Below are 16,561 nucleotides of genomic sequence, written 5' to 3' on the forward strand. Positions count from 1 at the left end.
GGCGCAATTTAAAAAAACTATCTCACAACTATTGCGCGATAATTTAGTTAAAGGCCTATAAGCCCTTTCCACCCTTTTCTTAAGAGGAAAGGATGGGAAGGAAAAGTGGATTTGACGGTGGAGGAGACGCATAGTAAGGTAAATGTCCTCTTTATCTGCGTCTCCTCCGTCAATTAAGGGTAGGCAACGCATCTGCAACTGTGGATGTTTATGGGCGGCGGTCGCTTTCCATTTCAGTGGATTCAAGTGGCCGCTTGCTCGTTTGCCACCTTATGTTATAGAAAAAAAAGATTGTCAATTGTTTTACAGTTAAAAATCGAGCAGTGTCCGCACCTCCATATAAGCTCATAGGAATTAAATCGAGACTAAACAGATGCGACGGTTTAGTTCGTGCGTATCAACTCAAATCCACACTAATATGTTAATGTATTAAATAGTTTGATGTGTAATTATCTAATGGGTAGCCTTCAATTGCCTGGATCAGATGAAATGAGCGGGATCAAGTCAATAGAGCAATGCTCACAGCTGCGCTAATGAAGCTATTAATTAATATTACCGACTGATTAATTGAACAATTCGATACACAATCTCACTATATTAGAATTAGTATGGTTAATTCTACAGCCATAAAATCAATGAAGTTCAAAGGCAAATTATACTTTAGTTGTAATACAATAAACAATACGGGTTTCTTACCATGATTGAATTGTTTTAGCTCCCAATTTTTTTCCGCATCACTTCAGTCAGCCTGTCAACACGGCGGATGCAACTGTGCCGAAATATCGGGAGCTAAAACAACCCAATCGTGGTAAGAAACCCGTATCTTACGAACATTACATTTGTAAAAACCACCAGTTTAAAGTTATATAATGTCAACATTGAATAATTTCCATTGTCTAGTAGATTTTTCATGGAGATTGAGGATTATGCCATTAAGATAATAATAAATACATTAAAAGCAATGTTTCTGTTCTTAACTTAGATACCGATATTAGTTATTTACTGTTAAAGCGCGCGAACTTTCCGCCCGCACAAAGTCTAACCAATAAATTCTATTTATTACACCGATGAGCTCAAAGTGGAAGATTTAATGTGAAAAATCCCGTACCAAAACCGTCGACTGCTGGAACTAACTTACAACCGCGATCCATATTAAATTTTAAACTAACGACTCGGATTCGCGGCCGCATCGGAATTCTACAAGTACATTGCGTTCTCATAAAGAGTTAATATTTCAGCGGCGCAGACAAAGCGAGCAGTAGTCATGGTCGAAGTTTTAATTTGCTTAAACTTGTTACAAGTTGGAACGGGTCCCTAGTCGGCCGCCAAATTAGGTACAGCCGAGGACGAAAGTAGGAAGACGTTATACTGATAGTTTAATTCATGTTCTAGTTGATACTTTTTTAGTTTAGTATTCCGATTGTGAATTACTACATCTTACTTATACTTTGCTATCACATTAATATGCATTGCCTTTTACTGAGGTAATTTTATCTCTGGAAAAGAATTAAAGACATTAAGCTTCATTTCTTTTTAGAACTTCGAACTCTTAACCGATCTTAAAATTGTGTGTTCGAAATTTGAAAGTACAAAATGACTTACCGAATTTTGACTTCCTTTGATTGCCATTCCGCGTGTTTGTCGAAGCTGATGAGTATTGCTGCGATTTCCTGAAACAAATGACAAACAAAATTAACTCAAACAACCAACAATCAAATAGCCAGAGTGACGAAAAGAATTTTTTTTATTAGGAGGATTAGGTACCAGAATTCTGACGAATCGACTGCTATGCCATCTATACCTTAATAAAATACGTTGAGAAAGGAACTGCTTTCGGGACTCAACCTGTCTTCGCTAATGTCCTAATATATCGAGCTGTTCCCTTCAGCAACAGATGTTTGGGCTCCCAATTAAAAAGTGTACAATAAAAGCAAAAGTATGGGATATAAAGTATATAGGTTAAACGTGATTTTGCAAACATAAAGCGTTGACAGCGCTTTTTAATAAATTCCACACACGGTAATAAATTACGAAGTCTTCCATTTGTTCGCACCCGCAGCGGGATTTCGTACGCCTCTCTCTGTTTGTCCTTTAATTGAACAACGGTCGCTGTATGCATTATAAATGAAATCTACATTTTTTCTCGTATCTAGAAGAAGCCAAACATGTTGGAAATTTCATGTTAAATTTATAAACAAGCTGGGACCTCTTGCCTCTTAGATTTATCGCCGGGTGTGTAATCCACGCGCGGCGCGGCATACTTAAGTAGCTTGAATTAGTTAAAGAAGTGCCATTTGGTACGTTCCGAAACAGGAAGCGTTCGCCCTGACGTCCGCGCTGTGTTTAGGGAATTGGATTTTGGTTTCAACACATTTCCAACTTTGAAATGGGTGAGGTGTTTATGAATGGATTTATCTCAATCTGCAAATGAATGGACTATCATATTCTTATAAAATACTATATAACATTACTTTTTATCATCTCTGTCCTAATTATTTTCGTCCTTCATAGCCGTCAGAATATGTCTTCTAAGAGCGGGCTAACACCTTTGACTAAATTATCGCTGTTGTTCGATTGTCGATTTTTTCGCAGCCAATTCAACTGTTTAGTTGCACAACTAAAAATCAAGTAGTGTACGCATTTTCATAGGAATAAAAGCGAGACTAAACAGTTGTGCGGTAGTTTAAATCTGATTTAGTTCTAATGGAGAATGTACTTTAAAAAATAGAGTTTATTTTTTAATTATAAAAATATTGCTTACTTTAATTAACCAAATGACATATTTTTCTAGTTATGGACAATACTCATTGGGACAGTGAGAGCCTGCTCGTAAATCGTGGAGCGGCGTTTACATTGTTACTGTCAACTCCGTCTACTTCAGCCTCCAACAGAAATGATTTACTCAATTACTCATAAACAACACCGACACAAGGGCCCTTGTGAATAACACACAAGCCACCGATAAATTATGAACAAAACATTCTTTGCGTAACAAATTCGTTTGTTGCACAACCTTTTTTTGTACGTAATTTGCTATAAAATAAAATTATTCCTTTTTGTGTTTGTTGTCTGTTATTGCATGTATTTCATTGTTAAAGGAAACTACAGGTTAAATATTCAGACAGTCTGCATAAAATGTAAAAAAGTCTAAGGACCTGTCCCACCACTGGCTGATAGAGACTCAGATAGCTTAAAAATGGCGTGACTGTCAGAGGTAACAAGATCCGATATTTCCATCACATTTACACGTTAGATTGTTATTAGACACTTTACATTTTGGTGATACAGGCCAGACAGTAAGTATTTTGTTTATTAATACAAATTTCAAATAGAATTTAGGGATTTTGGACTTCGGACCAAACTAACGGATAACTAATAAAGGGAGGTCAATTTAGATGCTTCTGTTTCATGCCCACGCATGAATTAACCGAAATCCTGTAACACAACGCGAAACTAAAATACTTCTAATTGAACAACCGAATGCCCACATAGACAAACATTTTATGTTTACAAAACCCACGACGTAAATCCTCGTACATTTGTTGTTCCAATGAAATAAATTGTCTATTAATTCAATAAATTACGACAAAGTCCTTTGATATTTAAGAAAATATGGTGCGCAACAGAAATTAACTGCCTTTAGACTTAAGAACACTTAAAAAAAGAAATCAAGCATAATCACAAATTGACACATCTTACTAATGTCATACTTGCGAAAGTTTAGATGGATGGATGTTTGTTAGATTTTGTAGCCTAAACGGCTGAACGGATCTGGATAAAATTTGTCATAGATGTAGAAGATAGTCTGGAAGAACACATAGGCTACTTAATTTGTCTTTTTTTTTCCACGCGGACGTCGTCGCGGACAAAAGCTATTAATATAAACTTGTAAAATAGTTATAAGAATTTGGATTGACTATGATCGTGTCAAGAGTACTTTAAACAAAATTTCTTTTTAATGGTGTAATTAAAAAAGCGACGGAAGCGACCGTTACTTCAAACAACAATTCCAAAGCGGAGAACATTAGGGATCCTCATTAGAAGCTCCTTGGTCGTGTTCTTTTTGAAGGAATCGGGATGCGACTTATTACAGAAGAAAAGCGATTTAGAAAGAAAAGTAACAATCAAGAAATATTTTTTGATCTACAAACTAAATTGATAATTATTGATCATACTAATATTGTAAATGGGAAAGTTTCGAAGTTTGTAGCCTAAACTGCTGAAGGGATTTCGATCAAATTTGGCGTAGACGTTGCAGATAGTTTGTTAGAACAAATAAGGTACTCAATTCTATTTTTTTTTAAATCCCGAGCGGACGGAGTCGTGGGTGACAGCTACTGTATTTATAATTCGCTGATATGTGCATCATGATGTTTCCTTCACCGTAGGGACGTAAAATAAATGAAAACATGAAATTCGAAAATCGAATAACACATTTGTATATGGCGGGAAGTCAATTAACCTCCTTATCCACTGCTCTAGGAGAGGGAGATAATAATAAAACAGTAGAACGTAAAGAAAAAAGTCTATAACTGGTTAATTCAATACATTTTATTGCAAACAACTATCAATTCTATTGCACTAAATTATTTTTTTTATACCGAAACCATAATACCATGAGAGGCTAACAAATCAAACGTTGGCAACTGGCCATTTCATTCAATAAAACATATACATTTTTTATTCATTTTCTTTTTATAAATTCATATTTTAATGGCATCCTCTATGCTACCACATTAAAGTGAAACATTCCAGTATAATTCATAACAGAAACAAGAACGTCAAAGGTTTCGAGTGGAATAAACAGATTAAAAAGCAGAGTAATCATTTAAAGTGGTATATTTATGGTACAATAGTTAGTTAGCTTTACTCTAAAGACCGTACCATAGACAAACAGTGTTTAAAACACATTTTAAACATACGTCAACCATTTTACACTGTGACTTTTATTTTAAGGTGAATCATAAACACGTTGACGTCAATAATAACAAGCACTGAGATGTCTTAGGGTAATACAATGTATCATCAAAGACTGCGTACAATCTTTTTACTAATATTATAAATGCGAAAGTTTTGATGGAATATTGTTTTTTAGAACTTGTAGCCTAAGCTGCAGAACGGAATCTGATGATATTTGGCAAAGATGAAGAGGATAATCTGGGAGGACACAGGGGCTACTTACTTTTGTTTGTTTTTTCGCGGGTGAAAGCTAAGTACGGACAATTATTACTAAAAACCACTACCCCGTAAACGATATTAAAATCTACTATCGAAATATTGTCGGATGAGTTACCGCTTGTTAATGAACAAAGTGCTTAAACATTTCGGTTTCCTTCAAATACCGGCAGCCCATCAGCAGGCTTGGAATAGCATCGTAAACAGTCGACAAACGATCTTATGGAAGCCTCATAAATAAACTTAATTGTCTAAATATTTGGGAATAAACTCTCGAACATAAAGTCTAGATTTATACACGGATGGATGTTACTAGATATCTCCAAAGTGGCTCAACGGTTGTCGCTGAAGTTTAGCATAGATGTAGAGGATAATCTGGAAAAATACATGGGCTAATAATTTTTTTTAACTTGGTGCTGACAGAGTCGCGGACGACATCTACTCTATAATAATATAAAAAGGAAAGATTTGTATTTTTGTATGTATTCCATTCGATTAACGTAAAAACAGGGCCGATAAAAAAAAATTCACCATTAGAAAAGTTATCTGTGAGTAACATAGACTATATTTCTATTATTATTTTAATTTCACGCTGACAAAGTCGCGAGCAACAGCTAGTGGTAAATAAATAGATATGTTAATATCGTAGATTAAACATGCACAATTTTTAGTTCATCATAAAATGGACGTAAAAGAAAAAAAGATCCTTCATCCTTTAGAAAAATTAATTCCTCAAGCTCTAAATTTAATCTAAAAAGCAAAAACAAATGAAAATTAGATTCGACTAAAACAAATCCTAATAGAGTTACAAACGCTAGTGCACGAGTAACCATTGTGTAAATTGTCTTAATCTAAAATAAGTAACACCTTCGGTACAGTAACCGCGAAGAACACACACGCCCCCGCAATTAGGGAGCAAGATTAAACGTCCTCATTAACCCCGGTGCTTGCAACTTAAGGTGGGTTTCCATGGTACGATACTGCACTATACGCCGTAATAAAGTATCCGTGCGTCAAAAAGGTTACTAAATAATTTCAAGTCTCAAAATTAGCGGATAATCCATGACTTTTATTGTAAATAGCAGAAAACTACCAAACAGGCAACTAAAAGCGCCCCGTAAAAATTTGCAAATAAAAGGGTGCGTTATCTACCTTTAATGGACAGAGGAGAGAATACAGAAGGAAAATTCCAAAACCTACAACATCCTATTTCCCTTTCTATCCTTTTCTTTATAAAATATCCGCCACTAACAGTCTATGCATCGTGGAAGCCCAGCTTTAGTTGCGGTTAAAAGTGTATTTAATTTGTCGGTTTTAAACTCGGTTCGCTGGAGGCTGTTGAATCTAAATTGTTAAGGCTCCAGGCATTCGGTACGTACTAGAATTTCTAAACAATGGTCTTTAAGCTTCAACTTCTGCTGGATGAAAATTCTAAGCACATTTTAACGGGAAAAATCTTTAATAAAATAAAATTTCTATTAATTAGGTCACGGTCAATAGGATTTTTTTTACCCTTTCTAATTACCTAGCACAACCATTATGTTAAGTTTTTAATTGACACTAATAGTGGGCGCACACTTTTGACTAAACTATAGCACAAATGATGTGTGATTGTCGATTGTTTCGCAGACTGTTCAATCGAGTAGTGTGCGCACCTCCATATAAGGTCATAGGAATCAAAGCGCGACAACAGTCGGGCGATAATTTACTCAAAGGTGTGCACGCGTTTAAAAATATTTTATTACAATACTAGTCTTGCATGTATGTATTTTTTATTATTCTTTTAAGACATTAATGCATTTCAGCCAGTAACGTCCATTCTAAATCTCTATCCTCGGACTTGATTGTTACAGAAATTCGTCAAGATCTCAAAATATAAAACACAAGTCAATCTAAACTAATGTGACAATACAGGAATATTCTTCCTAACTCAGAAACATTGTTATAGAGATATTTGTGAAGCTATAACATAGCTGGAGGTAAAAACATTATTCGTGATAAGGCAAAGCCAAAACAAACGGCCGGCTTCCGACGGGGGCGAGGCAAAAAGCCCACGCTTGCATGATAGCGGCGATCTTCATTCCAAACATGTTTATCTATTTTCAAGGTGACTTTACAACTAAAGTGCTTCTATTCTTCCACATACAAACACACATTTATTTCTTTAAGCAATAAAATTCCTGTCTATTACTTATAAGTTCCTTATTGTCTTGAAATTCACAGTTTTTTACTTAAGTACGCGGAATACGGAACCAGGTTTATGTTGCTTATTAATTTCAACCAATAATAAATCTTAATTATTAAGATATCATTACTTAATTGTTAAAAGCACGCTAAGTTTGACTTAGAAAAAATAGAAACATCTCAACTCTGAACCAAGTTATAAAAACAAAACAAGTGTTAACACGTAAGGTTTACGGCGTAATTTATGGACGTGGAAGTCCATTAACGTTTACCTTTTTTAATTGTACAACAATTATTAAATGTAAACAGAAAAAGTACAAAACACATTTAAGAAGTCTTTAGTATATAGGCTCCATAGTAAAACAATAACTGCTGGATTTGGAAACGTTTAATGGTGATTAAGCACTCCCTAAGTGTACCTTTCTCATACTTTTATAGTAAAGGTGCCAAGCTAGCAGCCCTACAACCACTTCCCTTCCCATCTTGTCGTTGTACACAAGGGAAAGGGAAGAGCACTAATTAGCGTTTCGACAACAACAACGCCACGGACAATCAACAGTCGGAACGAAATTATAGTCTACACTACAGGCTTCACTTAGAGCGTGGGCACACTTGAAACTAAACTATCGCACAACTCTTTAGTCTCGCTTCATTCCTATGAGATTATATGGAAGTGGCATACTCCATTTTCAGTAGTGTAACTAAACAGTTGAATTGATTGCAAAACAATGGACAATCGCACACGCAACAAAGGCAAGGACAAGCGCATGAGCGCCCGGTCTTAGTTACTTACCGTATCTTAGTTCGGCAGTCATGCAAATCGTAACTCGGGACCAAATCTTGTTATCATATAAACGTTCTTTGTTGTCCGATCAAGCGTACAGAAAGGTCTTCGAAAAATTTCAACTAGCTTCGATGGTATTCCGAATGCGTATTTATTACTTGTACGACAAAGGTTTCGAAGTTAAACGTTCAACGGAAACAGAGCAACAACGTAAAGAACTTTTGTCGAGAATGTCAGAGTTAAACGAGAATTCTCTATCTGTTTAAATTGTTTTCTTTTTCTTAATTTTTTAGATTTGTGAGTTCTCAAATTAATAATTCCTCGGTTTTCATGATTCACACTTTATTAAAAAGCCCTACACTTAATACACGCTTTAAGCTATACATTTTCACGCTATTAAACTTAAGGGGTAAATAAATTGGAAAAACCTACATGAGGGAAAGGGACCATAAACTATAAGCCAACATTAAGCAAGGAAGGTTATTATGGTAACGTTAATTTTGATATTTGCAATTGAGAATTTGACAAATTTAAACAATAAAATAAAGTTTTTATAATTTCATGCGGATGAAGCCGCACGGGAACAGCTAGTATACAGTACATAAAACAATGTCATTCTAATTGCAACTTTTATAGAAATGGCCGATAGCAATCTACAATGTCGACCGAGAGTCATTAGACATTTATTAGTGCAAAATCAGTGATCCTATTCATTGATTCTTTGGAATGCAATCAACAAAAGACCGGCTCATTTCTCTCACTTGTTACAAAGTCGTTCCAAGTCGACAATCGTTCATTCGTTCATAACGGGATACGGGAATGAACGATTGTACGATCAATGTACGCTGACCCATTTACCGGTCGACACGCGAGTTCCGACCGAGCGATTTTTAATGACTTTCGTTCTTTAAGCCTTTCGGAATCCGATTTAGATTTTTTAGATTTAGACCCTTTTTTTTCATTATGATGACTGAGTTTGATTGCTTCGTGCGTTTATAGGAAATTTTTTCTAATATTTGCGTTCAACGTGTGTTAGTAGTAACATGAGTTTTCGCTGCTTTTGTAATTAAGGTACTCGTAAAACATCTTACACGGTATTTCAAATATACTTTTACTTAAACATTTCAATCCTTTTATACCGTGATCCTAGCGCAGTCTACTCTCTACTACTTACTAATGTTATAAATGCGAAAGTTTTTATGGATGGATCTCTGTTAGAGTTTATACCCTAAACGGCTGAACAGATCTCGATGAAATTTAGCATAGATGTACAGATAGTCTAGAAGGATAAATAGCTTGCTGACTTTTGTCTTTATTTTAAATTCTAGCTAACGAAGTAAATAAAGAATAAAGTATTTATACCGTAAGCTGTGTGGGGAAACATCAGCGACGGTCAAAGTGTTGAAACAGGTGCTTAACTAAACAGTGTCTTTTTTTTGAGGTTATAGAAAGAATTTATTATTTGCCATTGGTTAGTTAATGTCACTAAAACATAACACAGTAAACAAACAGTATATGTATGTGGTATATCCTGAACCGAGCATTATATTGTAACAATGGGCGTAGATTTCCCTAAACGGTCCTTCCTGGGAACAACAATAATTGCGGTGGGAACGGTGCAGAACTCCCAGTAATTTCGGTATAGGACGGTCCTATTCAATTTGCCGTACCGCATTGTAATTGTCCAGCCCTTGTTGAATTATTGCCTTACTTAAACTTGAGTTGTGTGTTAGATAACTTATCTAATATATTAATTCACTTTGTCTACGTTTTTGTAATCATTTTCCGTTATTTGTCGACGATAACAAACTTGTTTTTAATTGGAAAGCAACTTCTATTGTCTTTAATTAAAACTTATTTATTTAAAATATACAACTAACTTAGGTAAGTAAACAAAATAAAAAAGAACTGAAGTTATTTCTATTACACACATTTAAAAGATGTCCGTATATCTAAAATATCTTTATTTGGTCTAGTTTTCAAATCTTACTAATATAACAAACGTAAAAGTTTAGATGGATGGATGTTTGTTAGAAAGTATCTCCGGCTTAACGGATCTCAATAAAATTCATCACAGACTTAAGTTTTCTTTTATGGTAATTCCGCGCAGACGAAATCGCAGGCATAAGCTAGTAATACAAATCTGTAGTGATTTTGAAAGAAAACAAAAGTGCTCAATTCCAAATTGATGTAAGAGGAATAAAAGCGAATAGACACGGATCCTAATTAAATTTAAAGAACAGCAAAGAGGAAGCGACACTGTCAGCGCGCTCTGGCGGGGGCGACCGGAAATTAAATGAAGTTGACTTTTTATTTCCTGTGATCGATTCTGTCGCACACCTTACACGTACGAATTTATAGTTAGTTATTATTTATTTAAATATTAACTTTGTATAGATATATTCCCGAACTACTAAAAAAGTCAAAATCATCATCATCAACTTGCCAGTATCAGTTACTAAAGTCGGCACAGTATGTGCTCCTCTTCCATACATTTCTATCAGCCGTCATATCTGAATCCACTCTCTAAACATTTCCTCTTTCACACAATCCATCTATACTTTCCTCGGACTTCCTCTACCTTTGTAGCCATCCACATTTAATCTTAACACTTTCTGGTTTATGTCTCCATCGCTAACCTTTTGCTTCTCAATTTCTCCACCACTGGCGCTTCTTTCAAACTACCTCTAATATACAAATTCTTCTAAAATAAAATAACTCAAAGACAATCTGTAGGTTTGCAGAACTTATTCTTAACTTGGTTTTTAACTAAACAATTTGTAAATCAAACTGTTTAGTTAAAAACTAACAATTAATAACTTTTTTAAATCATAAAAAAACTTGCCTTGTTAATTACAAATTTAAGTATAATGGTTTGTATTTTAAAAATTCAAATTAGATGTGCAAAATCGAGAATATAAAACTGCTTAGATGAAAAAAGACTTTAAAAGAAATGTTTTATCAATAACATAAAAAAGTATTTGTACAATAACGGAATGTCTATTCAAATTCCTAAACATCATGTGAAATTCCTTTCAATATTAGATGCATACTTCACGACTGATTAAAGAGCACTAAACGCGACAAATTTGAAGGCGACAAATCGTTACACGGCAACATTATAAACTAAATCACAACTCGTTTTAGTGACATAATGTTTGCAAATTATACGGCAATTGATGATGCTGGTAAACCCAGATGAATCACCGACTATTTAGCTTCCAAATTAAAGTTAACGCGTTCACTAAATGACACTTATGTACGCTTAATTAGAACGTGAATCTAAAAGTGACAATCTAACAGATGTGAAGGTAAATGTGTAATTAAAAAGATATTTCAAATACAGAAAATAAAAACTATTAATGTGAACTATTGCATTTCGGTTGGTATGGACTATTTTTATCTCTAACAATTACTTCGTCAACGAATTGCTCTTTTTGGCTAGCAGCATCGTCTTGGCCTTTCGTATCCTTTAATTCCTGTTCTTATACTTTCTAACTGCTTACATTTAAATCATATTTTGCTACTTTCGGCGTGGAATTAAAAAAAAGTAACTAGCCTACGTGTTTTTCCAGACTTTACATTACATCTTTGCCAAATTTTATCGAGATCCATTCAGCTATTAGGCGACAAACTCTAAAAAACATCTATATAAACTTTCGCATTTATAACACTAGCTGTTCCCGTGCGGCTTCATCCGCATGACAGTTTTATTTAATTGTTTACATTTGTCAAATTATCAATAGCAAATGTAAAAATGACATGACAAACCATAGTATTCTTTCTTTCTTGATGTTGGCAGCAACTTATTTTCTCTTTCCTACATTAACGTTTTTATCCGAAATTTTTACCCCCTAAGTTTAATGGCGTGAAAGTATATAGCCTAAAGCCTGACGTGATTGTAGAGCTTTTTATTAAAAAAAGGGTAATTCAAAAATATGCTGTAATTGCTGACATCTTAGGCAACAAAGAAGTGTATGTTTACGCTTTATTATAATAGTATAGATGAGTAACGGTCATCATGAAGTATCAATTAGCTTCAATCTTACTAATCTTACTTACATTAATATCGTTCCAAAAAATTATCACGTCATCATTTTAGGAACATCAACATCATCCAATACTGTATACAAAGATCCAATCTCTTGTTACATCAACTTTATTCGGCCTATCTCGATGTACATTAATAAAAGACGGCTTTCTACCGTATAAACAATGGACCATTAAAATTACATTAATCATGTTTAAGGCTCCTAAAGTTTGGGAGCGCTAAAATGTCGCAAAATACCGAAAGCCGGATTTCTAACAGTGGTGTATGCTCTACTTTGATTCACATACTATGATAAATGATATATTTGAAACTTATGAAATTTATATCCAGTAACATTTTTTTTCACACAGGAATAAATGTGCCTTTTGGCGATGCAATTGGCCTTTTTGTTATATTTTTACTTTTTAAAATTGGAATTTATATTTTTTTTAATTTATTCTTTTTGTAAAATTATTTATTAGTCTTCAATAAATGTCATAACGTTTGCTAGACTGATTAGAATGTAATTTTCAATTTGTATATAAATTCTTTCTATTTTCATTATAAGTTATTAGTTTGATTATTTTTCTTTTGTTTCTTCTCGCGCTCCTTCTTGCTGCTCGTCTTTTTCAGTGCCTTTCCATAACTTCTTGATATATACATTCTTTTTTCCTATTACAATAAAGTTAAAAACAAGTAAGTCATCAAATATTATTTAGCCGTTTAGGCAAAGTGAATTGAAATTACATCCAAACCAGCTTACATCTATACCATCTATACTAATATAATAAAGCGTAAACACATACTACTTCGTGACGTAAGATGTCAGCAATCACAGCATATTTTTGAATAATTCTTTTTTTAATACAAAGCCCTACACTTGAGTCATGCTTTAGGCTATATATTTTCACGCCCTTAAACTTAGGTGGTAGATATTTTGGATAAAAACCCTAATGTGGGAAAGAGACCATAAGTTGCTGCCAACGTCAAGGAATCAAGGTTGCCATGGTTTGTCATCATATTGTCATTTTGACATTTGCAATTGATAAGTTGACAAATGTAAACAATAAAATGAAATTTTTATAATTTTATGCGCATGAAGTCGCATGGGAATAGCTAGTATAATATACAAAAATAAGAATACAATTCAGATATATTAGATAACCTAACTTGAATCGATATATGGGCTTGTTTTAGTAGAGTGCATCTCTAGCCGCGGCTTGCTATTGGTCGATACCAGTTAACTCCGCCCTCGCCCATCAAGCACTTAATTAACAAAACAGATATGTTTCATATATGTACTAATAAACTATATTAACTAATATGTACATTTTATTGTTATTAAACACTTTCCGTCTTAGAAGCTGATGAAATTCTAAACAAGAATCTTATATCATAAAAATAGTAAAATTTATTTATTTATTTTAAATTTTAACTTACCTTAAGTGGCACTAACAATATTAGCACTCAAAAAGCATTTTTTTTTTGTTTTAAAAAGGTATTAACGAATTGTGAAGATACATTACATTTCGCCGTTGAAATTTACGGAAATACACCAAGAAACAGCAGCTTAAACAATATTCTATACACCTCAAAAAGACAGAATTTAGCCAATTTAGATAAAAACCAAAGGAAGTAACTAGATATACTATAAAATATAATTATAAGTCTACTTACTAGGCAAGTCGAGGCCGACATATTTTCAACGAGGTCACGCGAGCAACAAAATGAAATTATTTAGTGAATTCGTGAATCTGAATACAATCACGTGATGTGTGTTTACTATAACAAATGGATTAAAACCACGTGTACATTATTATAATCAGTAAAGGAAAATAACAATAAAATCGTAAAGATAAACTCACTTGTCTAAAGAAAATACAGCAACTTTCGCTTTAATCTAGTCGTCTCAATAAACTCATTAATTGTCTCTTAAAAACACTGTCACAGGGCTAGTAATAGAAAATATATATTTTTTTTATATTATAAGGTGGCAAACGAGCAACCGGCCACCTGAATCCGCCACAATGGCGAAGCGACCGCTGCCCATAGATATCCACAATAGCAGATGCGTTGTCTACCCTTATCCGACGAAGGAGGAGACGCACATTACACAGAGCATATTTCCCCTTCCTATGCATCTCCTCTATCGTCAAATCCACTTCTCTTTACCATCCTCTCCTTATAAGAAAAGGGACTTAAATTAGGCCTCTGGCACCAAACTCATCAGACGAAACACGAAAATGTGTTTCGTCTGATGAGTTTGTTGCCTGTCCTCTGGTGGTCGTGGTATTACACCGGGTGTGTCGGTCCATTCGTGCTAAGATGTTAAAGCGGGAACTACCACTGTTTTCTGATAAATCTGATATTTTGTACTCTGAACAGAAAATAATGTGAATTTTAATTTAACCAGCTTTATTCATAAAAACCAAGTTTACAATTCATGCTATAAAACTATTCTTTATCCGAAAAGCAATTTACTATACTTACTAAATAAAAATTCTTACAGCACATGAAAAGGAATCTTAAACGGTGCTATAATTTGAATCAAATAGTCCAGCACCTAAGTGAAATAAATAGCCTTCTTGAAAATAAAGCAATCAGCTGATTGGAGCATTACACGCAACATTCTTCCGAGTTCCGACCTTTTCTTGCATCAATATTATTATAAAAACACACACTAAATACTCACATAGAAAATAAATATAAAAATTTACTGCTTGCTTTTTGTCTTTTTAAAATTGTTGCCAGAATTACATTTAGAGCGGCCGCACACCTTTGACTAAACTACCCCACAACTCTTTGCAATTGTCGTTTGATTCGCAGTCAATTCAACTGTTTAGTTGCATAACTAAAAATAGAGTAGTGTGCACCTCCATATAAGGTGATTGGGATCAAAGCGCGGCTAAACAGTGTCAAAGATTTGCGACCGCTATTGTTGATTGATTAAAAAATATTTCTTTTACCATTTATGATATTTAAATAGATAAATTAAACCCAAAAAAATGAACTTGAAACACGTAGCTGAATTCGTACTTAAAATTTGTAACAAACTCACGAGGAGTTAAATTCTGGTTACAGCGGCACTTGTTACGTGTACAGTCGGCGCAAAAAGTCAACACATGTCCTTGTATGTTCGTAAGCGATGTTTTACTTGCGCGTCGAACTGAACGTCACACGAACTTGCCGCATAAGTTTCTTGTTTGCTTACCGCGAAATGGATATGTCAACAAGTTCAAGCTTGTTTCTGTTATTTTGACGTTTTATTTATGGCAACTCAATACAAAACGTTTTACACTGTATAAAAATACACATATGAAGTAGATTTAGATACGAAATCGTTTCTTTATCTTGATACATTTTATAAGCTTTTTTCCGCGATCCCATGCGCGTGGAATAAAAAAAAAGTAGGTAGCCTATGTGTTCTTCCAGTTCTTTCCTCTACATTTATGCTTAATTTCATCAAGATCCCTTCAGCAGTTTAGGCTTCAAACTATAACCAACATCTATCCATCTAAACTTTCGTGTTTATAATATTAGTAAGATTAGAACTTTTCAAATTCAGGGGACTGACGACACTTTAAGTCGCTCAAAGATGTCCCTGTATAGCAAACCTTTTAACAAGATAATAAAAGTGACTTAAAATTGAAATATTCGGCGACCTTAGTTTTTCATTAGTCAAAAATAACATTGACAAAGTGATATATTCGTAAATGAAAATAATTCAAGCGTTTCAAAACAAATAAATCTGATAGAACAAATACGAGACTATAAATAACCAGACAAATGCGATCAGTGGTAAAACAATCATTTTTACACAAACAAATATTACGTAATAAATTTTACATCGCGGACAGCGACTGAAGTCGACTTTTTGGTTTCAACACAATTTAGGTCAATTTAAAAACTGTTCAACAGAAAAGAGGTTGTAACAATCTAGACATCATCATCTTTCTCCTTATCCTACTCCCGTAGGGTCAGCACGACAGGTTTTTGTCCTCTACATTCATCTCAGTCATCACTCCCTTTTCGATCATGTCACCTTTTATGCAATTCATCCATCTCTTACTTGGTCTACCTCTACTGATGTACCCTTCCACCCTCATAAAATTTGTATGGTCATCTAAAAATGGTCACAAGATAAAGCAACTGTATTTCCTCTGGTTTTGATGTCTCCTTGTCTTATTAGAGCGCGCCTTTGATTGAATATCGCACAACTGTTTAGTCTCGCTTTGATTTGATTATATGTAGGTGCGCATACTATTCGATTTTTCAATCGCAGAACAGTTGTGCGCCCGCTCCTTTAAAACAAAATGTAAACGACGAAATTACGATGAGAAGCTACGCATAACATTCTATGTACAAAATATTCAAACAGAGGATCTTAA

The 16,561-nt window shown here is 34.2% G+C and overlaps 1 protein-coding gene across 1 annotated transcript in view; it reads right to left on the reverse strand.

The window, feature by feature from the left end:
- Window positions 1-16,561, reverse strand: part of LOC106107652 (calmodulin-binding transcription activator 2) — a 118,806-nt gene that overhangs the window by 54,574 nt on the left and 47,671 nt on the right. Inside the window, exon 3 of the mRNA XM_013288606.1 lies at window positions 1,603-1,670. The gene's annotated coding sequence lies outside the window, so the exon portion shown is untranslated. The remainder of the gene's footprint in view (window positions 1-1,602; window positions 1,671-16,561) is intronic.

This window comes from Papilio polytes, unplaced genomic scaffold (assembly GCF_000836215.1).
Source record: "Papilio polytes unplaced genomic scaffold, Ppol_1.0 DF821956.1, whole genome shotgun sequence".
NCBI lineage: Eukaryota > Metazoa > Arthropoda > Insecta > Lepidoptera > Papilionidae > Papilio > Papilio polytes.